At 49.3% G+C, this 10,678-nt stretch overlaps 1 protein-coding gene and 1 long non-coding RNA gene across 2 annotated transcripts in view; both read right to left on the bottom strand.

Annotated features, from left to right (window-relative positions):
* The window catches only part of LOC120876393, a 14,755-nt gene extending 6,142 nt beyond the window's left edge, over positions 1-8,613 (bottom strand). Inside the window, exons 1-2 of the long non-coding RNA XR_005724166.1 lie at positions 7,220-8,613; positions 1,583-1,592 (exon numbers count right to left, since the gene is read on the bottom strand). This is a non-coding gene — a long non-coding RNA (uncharacterized LOC120876393). The remainder of the gene's footprint in view (positions 1-1,582; positions 1,593-7,219) is intronic.
* The window catches only part of GRAMD1B (GRAM domain containing 1B), a 186,336-nt gene that overhangs the window by 124,606 nt on the left and 51,052 nt on the right, over positions 1-10,678 (bottom strand). The window lies entirely within an intron of this gene.

Below are 10,678 nucleotides of genomic sequence, written 5' to 3'. Positions count from 1 at the left end.
TGGCAAAGGGAGCGTGTGTGTGTGTGTGTGTGTGTGTGTGTGTGTGTCGGGGGGGAGGGGGACATACTCAGACGTCCTCCACTCCCCCAGCTCCCCCAACCCCCAGGACTGGTTCCAACCAGGGCAGCAATGGGATTCTCTGCATCTCAGTGAATGAGCTGCCTCTTTGGATTAAAGAGTACTGGCAAAGAGAGGGAGAGAGCTCAGCACTTAACTGCTTGTGGCTCCTGTGTCTGAGGATAAGAAGAGGCAGGCACTGAGCAACCCGAAAAGTAATGCCAGATAAGATGAAAATGATTAATTACACATCCCAACCCACCCACCTTTCTCCTTGCTGCACAGTGGTGATTCTTGGGCTATGCAGAAGGTAGGGGGAAAACAAGCCAGACACTGACCCAGCATCCCAGGTAAAAAGGGACTAAGGGTCTGCCAGAGATTCGCTAAAACTGATGTCACCAGTCAGGACAGACACCTAGGTCCTCCCTGTTCCAGCCATATTAAATTGGATTTTTGTTTGTTTTGGCTCCTCTGGATCTTCCTTGCAATGCACGGGCTTTCTCTACTTATGGCAAGTGTGGGCTCTAGGGTGTTCTAGCCTCAGTAGTTGCTGCCCACGGGCTCCATAGCCCAGCTCACAGGCTTAGCTGCCCTGCAGCATGTGAGATCTTAGTTCCCAGACAGGGGACTGAACCCATGTTCCCTGCATTGGCAGGTGTATCCTTAACCTCTGGACCACCAGGGAGATCCCTTAAATTGGATTCTTGATACAGCTAGAAGGTTGCAGGCTACAGAGTGTGTTCTCAAAGACCACTGGCATTGAAACCACTTGGGAAATGTGTTACCTGTGCAAATTCCTAGGGGCTCAGAATTGGAGAGAAGGACCCAGGAATGTGAATACTTAATTAGCTCTGCAAGTGATTCTGCTGCTGCTGCTGCTGCTAAGTTGCTTCAGTTGTGTCCGATTCTGTGTGACCCCATAGACGGCAGCCCACCAGGCTCCTCTGTCCCTGGGATTTTCCAGGCAAGAATACTGGAGTGGGTTGCCATTTCCTTCTCCAGCAAGTGATTCTGAAACCTGTTAAAAGGATGAGGACCACTGCCTTAGAACCCTGGGCTCCCAAGCTGGCTGCTCTTTATCAAGCAGATATAAACACTTCCCATGCAGTGAAGGAAGGAGCTATTAGAACTTATATTTATACTTTTTAGCTCATCCTTTTAAAATGTCCACTTATTTATATAATATACAGAATACTTCATAGTGCAAGCATACAGCTTCTGTACATACATACATTCACACATGACATTAGTGATACCACTCAAAAATTTTTTACTGATGGGGTTTGCCACCAAGCTGGAGTATCAAATAATTCTGTAAAAGTATTGCTTCAACACAAGGAGTGAAGTGAAGTGAAGTCGCTCAGTCGTGTCCGACTCTTTGCGACCCCATGGACTGTAGCCTATCAGGCTCCTCCGTCCATGGGATTTTTCCAGGCAAGAGTGCTGGAGTGGGTTGCCATTTCCTTCTCCAGGGGATCTTCCCGACCCAGGAATTGAACCCGGGTCTCCCGCATTGCGGGCAGACGCTTTACCGTCTGAGCCATTCTGCAAATAGCTGCTCTGAGCTTACAGTATTCATCAGCGTCATGTTGAGAAGAGAACCCAGGGGTTTGGGCCTCCAACTGCATTTTAGCTCTGGAGTAGAGAGGAAGACAAAGAATGCAGCTCAGAGTGGGACAAGCCTGAAGGTGGGGTTCCGGCCTGAGCCCCAAGCTTCACCCACTCACATTCCTTCCTCACCCCCACTGGGAGGATACCGTTTCTCCCGGCAGGTGGTGGAGATGCTGGGGAACGAAATTTACTAGCCAACCTGCCAGTGATCCAAATCTAAACCCCAGTGATGGTATCCACAGAGACAGAGAGTGGTGTGCTGAGCTATAATTAATAACCCCTCTTTCTCAGGCAGAAAAGGAGAAATGCTGGAGTAGGAGAAACACGGAGCAGGTGATGGCTACACCTGCAGACAGTTCTGCTGACCGCAACAGAAGCGGCTGGAGCGGAGCTACAAACTGGGAACTTGGGCGGGGACAGGCGGTGGGGGGTGGTGCAGGCAAGCTGGAGAGCCCTGCCCCCAAAGTCAGGGCTGAGCCCAAGCGCCTCTGTGCTGTCTGCCCCAGACCGCACATCCTCTGAGCATACATGTCTGTGGATCAGAGAAAGGGGCATGTGTGAGAGGCAGTCACAGATCAAAGCATTGTCAGGACCATGAAACCGTCACAAAGGTTAACAGATGTTAAGGGCTACAGCGGCCCTCTGTCTGGGCCACAGTCACAGAAGCCCATGATCACAGAACGCTAGAGCTTGCAAAAAGCTTCAGACAGGTATTCAAGTTCCAGGTAGTCATGTCACAAATATTTATTGGGCACCTACCATGTGTCAGGGCTTCCCGGGTGGCGCTAGTGGTAAAGAATCTGCCTGCCAATGCAGGTGATGTAAGAGGTGCGGGTTCAATCCCTGGGCCAGGAAGATCCCCTGGAGGAGGGCATAGCAATGCACTCCAGGATTCTTGCCTGGAGAATCCCATGGACAGAAGAGCCTGGCGAGCTACAGTCCTTGGGGCTGCGGAAGCGACTTGGCACACATGCACACGCCATGTTTCAGGCACAACGCCAAGAGCTGGGTACAACTAGCAAATCAAACAAACACAGCCCCTGCTCTCACGAAGGTTAGGACAAGTTGGGGAGACAACCGAGTAAACGAATGAATACAATCAAGATATATAGGAAGCTGGGCTTCACTGGTGGCTCAGTGGTAAAGAATCTGCCTGCAATGCAGGAGACATGGGGTTCAATCCCCGAGTCAGGAAGATGCCCTGGAGAAGGGAATGGCAACCTAGTCCAGTATTCTTGCCCAGAAAACCCCACGGACAGAGAAGCCTGACAGGCTGCAGTCCATGGGGCTGCACAGAGTCGGGGACACACACACACAGACACATAAAGAAAGCTGGGAGGCTGAGGACTGGAGTTGACTTGACTGGCTTCCCTGGGTGACTAAGGAGTCATCAGACGCCACCTCTCCTAGACTCACTCTGACCAAGTCTCCAGCTACGGTTCTCTGAGCACCAAACAGACCTTCCTCTCAGCTCCCAGGGGTGGCCTGAGCCAACAGCAATTCCAACAGAAGCTACCATTTCCTGCATGCCAGACAGAGTACCAAGTGTTTCTCCCATTTTATCTCATTTTGATCCCCACAACCTCCATAAAGCAGGTACAGTTATCTCCATTTTCAGACAAGGAAGCAGATGCAGAGAGGAAGATGATGCTGTAAAAGCACCACAGCCAGTAGGTGGTAGAGTCCGGATTTAATCTGAGGTCATCGTTTCGTCTTCAAAGTGCAGTCCTGAGTCCCATGTGACCACTGGACAGAGACTGCTGCCCCTGCCACCAACAACACAGGGTTCTGCCGTGGCCCGCTGGGGGTCTGCTGCACACCCACAGCACTGGATCCTTGGTACCCGGGGAGCCACCACCTGAGAGTGAGGACTGGGTCTCTCTGTTCCCCAGCCTCAAACCTCCACCTGAAAGCTCCCTGGGAAGAGCACCCTTGTCAACAGATGGCTGAACACTCGTGGGCGTCCACACCTGAGCACAGGTGCGTGTGGGAAAGAATCCAGACCATCACTGACCACTTCCAGCCCGTACCTACCTCTGAGACGCACTGAGCCTCTCCCTACCTTTCTTCTCCCTGTCCTCCCCTCAACCCATCTGCCCTGTCTTCCCTAGTCCTCACTTCTGTTTCTCTTCACAACAAATCACAACTGCCCATATGCTTACATGCCTCCCCTCTCTCTCCAATGCCCACCAGCCCCTGAATTTAACTCTGATCCTAGAAGTTGAGACCTCTTTCTCCTCCAGAAAACCTCCTCCCCTCTTCCTGTCACAAAGCCCAAGGTACAGTGTGTTTGGCAATGAGACACCACTCCATGATTCTGCCAGGTTCAGGGTCCACGTTAGCAAAACGAGCCACGCACCTGTTTAGGCTCGCACCTCCTCAGCACCTTCTCAAGCGAAGTCCCCGGTGAGCAGATACAAGATGTGAACACACAAAAGCAACACCCCAAAGGTCCCTATGCACAGGTCCCTATACTGGAAGGAAATTAACACCCCCAAAGACCCCAGAGATCGCCCCTTATTTAGGCAGAACACACCATTCTTTCTCTCATCTTTCTTTCTCTTGGGAACCCTGAGTTCTTTACCAAGTGAAGTAATTTACCATGACAAAGGAAAATAATGATCCCTGGCCGGGCATGAAGAACCCAGAGAGCCAAGGAAGCTGCCTGGAGACAAGGTCCACTCAAGCAACGCATCCTCCGAGGAGCACACAGCCTCATTCATTGCACCCCACATCCTTCACCTTCAGCCTCTGCCAACACACCATACTCCTTCTTGGGGACCTGTCACTCGGCAAGGAACTGCAACATCCCCAAACACGGCAGACAACCCCACAGCGCTCCCGCCTCTGCGACGAGCCCCGGGTCACCCCAAACCAGCCAAGGGCCACATCCTCGTGCCCTGATCTCCATCCAGGGGCCCTGCACCTACTTGGCTCGTAGAAAGGACAGCTTCTTCCTCAAGGAGGAGACGTGGTGGTGGCAGGCCTGCTTCACGGCCGTGCTGCAAGACACCGTCTGGGAGCGCAGGTTCTGTACCATGCTGGGCTCAGGGGGGAGCCCAGCACATGGCCACAGGGACCTCGCAGGCTGGGGGCTCGCTCTTGGGCCGCTGCTCGTGCAGCTCCTCCAGCTGTCGACCTGGCCCCTGTAGCCGAGCTCTCCCCGCCCTAAGGTTCCACACAGAACACAGGAGGGCGGAGGGCCTGGGCTGGGAGGGCCTCAGGCTCCGACTTAACTGGGATGCCCCCTGCCCGCGGCCGGAGCCACAGCTCCACACTGAGCCCTCCTCCACCCTCCCACATCTGGCAGCACTCCGGGCACTTGGTGAGTCTCCTCTCCTCCTTTGTCCTCAGACAGGGAGGATGGAGCTGTACCTGCATGTGATGTCAGCTGCTGGAAGGGGGGTCGAGTGTGGGGAGCACGGGCACCGCTCCCAGAGGGTTTGTTACTCCTAGCTCTTTCCTCCCGGTGAGGAAGCTGACCAGGGAGATCACCTGAGTGTCCACGGGGCCGTGGGGAATTCTGCACCCAGGCGGGTAGACGGGGCTAGAGTGCCCTGGAGATACAGGATTTGGGAACAATTTCTGGGACAGAAACTGAAAACATCTTTCCTTCTAATAGGAGGCTAGCTACTCCGATGGCCAGACCTGAGCTGGAAGAAATGGGCTTGCTTTCTGGCCTTGCTCCAACCCCAGGGGCTCCAATGCCAACTGCATTGGTTTCTCGTTGGTTCATTCATCCATTACACAGACATCTGCTGCTGAGCACTTACCCTGTGCCACATATGAGATACCGTTTCTGTCCTCCAGGGTCTCCCAGGCTAGAGGGGAGATGGATAAGTGAACCAGAGTGCACAGCACAGGGCACGTGTCGGGCAGAATTAACCACAGCCTGCTAACTACTATGCCTAGAATACAGACGTGATGAAACCTGCCTTCCCTACCTTAACTGGGAGAAGTGAGGGCAAGTTCTAGTAAGACACGCATTTCTTTGAAGCTCATCAGAGAAGTGATATAAGAAATTCACAAATTAATGACACAGAAGCCTCTTACTGCACTCCACCTTCCTTGATCGTAGGAGCTGATCTTTTTTCCTATTACACACAGAAAAGGGGTGCTGCTGCTAGTAACCTCCTCAACACCTGTGAACTCACCTGCACCCACATACACTATTCTCTCCTATTCTAGACTAGTCCTCTCACCTCTGATCTAAATCAATCTCTTCTCACCTCCTCCAAACCCGTTTCCTTATCTTTCAGCAAAGGCACCACCCAGCAGAGCACGATAGAATCCTAGGACCAACTCTGAAGACCTCCCTTCTCTCACACCCCTTGTCCAGGGCACCACAAATTGAGGACATTTTATCTCCTAAATGTGTCTGGAACTCACCTACTTTTCCCCCCAATCCCCAACAACCAGCATCCCACATCCAAGCCACCAATATCCAGTCCTTCGACTGAACTATTGTAACGGCCTTCTAACTGTACATCCTTTCCCCAAGTTGCAATCTATCTAGAATCAGATCTGACCCCGTTGGCTCCCTTCTTAAAACTTCAATGGCTTCCTAGTGCTCTGAGCATAAAGACTCAAGTCTTTGTCATAGCCAACCAAGCTCCTCTCATCTCGTCTCATCATCTGCCTCCTCTCACTGCTTCCCTCCCATCTCAGACTCATCCTTCTGGCCTTAGTTCATCTACCACACTCTCTCACCACCAGCATTTCGGTCCTGGCCCAATTTATTTGATATGTTCCCTCATGAAACCATGTTCCCCTTCTTCAATACACACATATAAGCTTGTATTTTCTCTGCCATACACTCACTTTGCTGACAGAGGTCCATATAGTCAAAGGTATGGTCTTTCCAGTAGTCACGTATGGTGTGAGAGCTGGATCAGAAAGAAGGCTGAGCAGTGAAGAAACGATGCTTTTGAACTGTAGTGCTGGAGAAGACTCCTGAGATTCCCTTGGACTGCAAAGAGATCAAAGGAGTCAATCCTAAAGGTAATCAACTCTGAACATTCATTGGAAGGACTGATGCTGAACCTGAAGCTCCAGTACTTTGGCCAGCTGATGGGAAGAGCCGACTCACTGGAAAAGACCCTGATGCTGAGAAAGACTGAGGTCAGGAAAAGAGAGCAGCAGCGGATGAGATGATTGGATAACATCACTGACTCAACTGGACATGAGTCTGAGCAAACTTCAGGAGATGGTGAAGGACAAGGAAGCCTGGCGTGCTGCAGTTCATGGGGTCACAAAGAGGCAGACACGACTGAGAAACGTGGCACAACTTTCCTTGTCTATCTGCTTCCAGCATTTGTTCCCTAAACAATCTCTCACCCAAGGACCAAGAGGATTTTTCTCATAAGAATACCTGGGAGAGACCTCACTCTCTTCCCTCTTCTATAAATATAGCCCAGTCCATCCTTGCAGGATGATACATGATCAGGTGCCTGCCTACCTGTACAAAGATGATCTCCAGCCACTAGCTAGCTACCCCCACTCCTGGGCCATTGTTGGCATCCATGCTGAAGTATTTGCCATTCCTGAGCACGCCTTGCTTTCTCACACCTCCAGCTTATGTACATCTTGTTCCCACGCCTAGGAACACCGCCATGTGACAGACTCCCACTCCCCTTGCAGCTCTGAGCTGAAGCACAGCCCCCTCCATGGAGTCTTTCTGGATACCACCGCCCTCTCCCTCCATCCTCCCCCATCCTACCCTATGCAGAGGACCTATATTATTCTATTCAGGCAAATTTCTTAACTCCACTGAGCCTTAAGTTCTCTAAACTCCAATATAAACATAATAATAGCATCTATTTGAAAGGGCTGTTGAGAGGTTTATATTTAAAAGTGTACATAAGAGTCGCTGCACAGATTAGGTATATTAGTATACAAATTCTTTAGTTCTATTACGAAGAAATTCTATTAGACAAAGTGCCATCTGTCAATTATTACATTATACTTACTTTCTTATAGATATGTGTCACTGAAAGATAAGAAGGCTCCTGAGAGCAAATGTCATGCCTTATTCTATTTATCCTTAGGATTAGTATGATATTTTGTAGATGATCAATATTCTACACGTTCTATCTGTCTCTGTTTCCTCAAACACAGAAGAGCACAGATCTGCAAAGAAAGTGATAGTAAAGGGACTTCCCTGGTGGTCCAGTGACTAAGACTCCGTGCTCCCAATGCAGGGGGCCTGGGTGTGATCCCTGGTCAGAGGACTAGATCCCACACGCTGCAACTAAGACCCAGCACAGCCAAATAAATAAATTAATATTAAAAGAAAAAAGTGACAGTAAAGACTTGCAACAGCCAAAACCATCAGAATACTGGCAGCTACCACTTACTAAGCACCTACTAAGCACCAGGCACTCATCACATGCTATCTCATGTATTCTTTACATGAAAAGGCTTTTACAAGTGATGAAACTAAGGTTCAGAAAAGCTGAGTAAAATGCTTTTAAAAATGCACTGTCAACACAGAAGTCAAAACTAGGTCTGCTGACTGAGGCTCTCGCTCTTGCCTGCATCTCGCAGGGCCAAGCGGCAGAAGGCCAGGCTCTATTCTTCCAGCAGCCTCAACTATGGCAGGCATCTTGTAGACACTTCACATCGGTTTGTGGCAAACAGGCCGACATGCAGCATGGAACTGGCATGTGAATGCATGCAGCCCTGCCTTGGTCCTCAGTTGCACTCCAGCCCTGTCCATGTCTCATTTTCTTCTATGGAAAGGCTTCCTGGTTCAACTGAGATCACGTTCTGTTGAGACTAACATCCTGTACTGAAAAGGTCCTTAGTGAAACATCTCTTTTTTCCATCCCTGTGGCTTTGTATAAAAGGTCCTGACACTGGGTGAAATGTACTAAGACTTACTGGGGACTTCCCTGCTGGTCCAGTGGCTGAGAGTCTGTGCTTCCAATGCAGGGGGGCCAGGTTCCATCCGTGGTCAGGAAACTAGATCCCACATGCCGCAATGAAAGATCTCACATGCTGTGTGTCTAAAAGATCCTGTGAGCTACAACTAAGACCTAGTACACCCAAGTAAATAAATATGTTAAAAAAAAATTTTTTTAATCAACAGTGTAGTTTGAATAAGCAAACAAATAGAGAAGATTGAAAAAAAAAAAAAAAACCTAGTGACCTGGGAAACCTTTATCAACTGGTCCAGTTTGGACCTGAGAACTACTGTTTCGTAAATGCACCCCTGGCTTCACCTTGAAGCATGAAACTGGCTCAGCATCCCAAATTCCATGGTACACATAGTTTGAGGAAGCTAGATCTAGTCTGCTTTCAAACAGAAACTTGAGGGGATTATTCTTATCTCTGAGACAATCTCTGTTTCCAACAAACTAATTCTCTAAAATCAACACTTCTCCCTGCCACACTCCTGCCCAGGAAGTGACTATCTCCCTGAAGTTACTTCCTGTGCTGGGGACTCTGCCCCTCATCATGGTCCCAAAGGCTTTTTTCCTTTCTGGATAGAAGCTGATGTGAATGAGGAAAATAAATTCTCAGAAGCCCTTCAGTTTGGATGTCTTATTAAGGCATTTCCCTCTCTGTAGTATACAGACTTAAAAAATATATATTTATTTTTATTTACCTGCTTGTTTGGCTACACTGGGTCTTAGTTGAGGCATACAAGATCTTTAGTTGAGGCATGTGGCATCTAGTTCCCCGACCAGGGATCAGATCCAGGCCCCCAGCTGGGAGGTTGGAGTCTTAGTCACTGGACCACCAGGCAAGTCCCAATGTGGATTTTTTAAAGATTACAGTACAGTAGCTACTTTATCTCTAAATATGATATCCATTCTAAACCTTTTACAAGAAAAAAGAAAAATCAATGTTTTATTTAACCAGTGGAAAGATATTTCATACTGAAGTATTATAATTTTGATCTTTAAAACACAGAAATCAATACTTTTTTGTCTGCTCTATGAAACAATCCTTCATTCTGCAATTGACAATGTGGTTTGCAGAATTAGGAGCAGCCACAGAGAAGGGTCCATATCACCCACTACACTGGCCAGGCACTACACTGGCTGGTGTGGGAAATGCCATCCTAAACATCAGGGTGTGCTGTCCATCAAACTGGGCCCAGAGCAATGAGCACAAGTCAGATCGCCTCTCCCCAGGGTTTCAGATCTCACACTTGCTCTAGGCCAACATATCACAGGCCAACATCTGAAACGCCCCAGAGAGTCTCTTAATTGGTCAGAAACCTGCTGGAGGAAGGATTAGGTGCAGGGTGTAAAGGTTTGTTCCGAGCTTCAGCTGAGTGATTAATTAGCACCCTGAGGACTTGTTCTCTCCAGGAGAACCCAATGACTGTGAAGGAAAAACTGAATTCATTCAGAAAGACCATGGTGAGCACACACCAGTCCTGAGTCTCCAGGGCAGGGCTCCACAGGGACCACCACAGAAGCATCCTTCCGCTCTCAGCCTTCTCTGTTTCCCATACTGCCCAAGGTGACTAGGGCAAAACTATATCCAACACCCACCATGAAGAGCGCAAGGGGCCGTGGCCAGGGATGGGGACAAAAGGACCAGGGAGGACATTTAAAGGATTTTTCTGAGCAGAGGTTTGGAGGAGAGATCATCCATAACATTTCATTTGGGTTGTGGTGAAGAAGGAATTCATAGGGCCTGGACTCCATCTTAGGCCTGTTCACGCTGATCATGCTCGGCCACCTTTCCAATGGGCTCTGAACTCTGTGTTTAGTGCCTACGAAAACAACAACAGGAGGATAAGACCCCCTCCAGACAGGGGAACCTTGAAGATTGTATCTAGGTTACTCATCGCCTAAGAGAAAACATACACTAATCACCCCTTCCTCCAGACAAGCCATAAGTTTTTCTGTATCTATCAGAGTGTAACCTCGGGTTTATTGATTACTGGCTAACTGTTTGACTGAGCACATAGCACGTGAATGATGGGGTTATTGGGACTGTATTTTCCTCGGTTTATGTAAGTCTCAAGGAATTTGGAGTGGTGGGTTCAGAC

This window comes from Oryx dammah, unplaced genomic scaffold (genome assembly GCF_014754425.2).
Source record: "Oryx dammah isolate SB20612 unplaced genomic scaffold, SCBI_Odam_1.1 HiC_scaffold_17, whole genome shotgun sequence".
Taxonomy (NCBI): domain Eukaryota; kingdom Metazoa; phylum Chordata; class Mammalia; order Artiodactyla; family Bovidae; genus Oryx; species Oryx dammah.
Note: the sequence above shows the minus strand (reverse complement) of the source record. Positions and strands in the feature narration are given on the sequence as shown.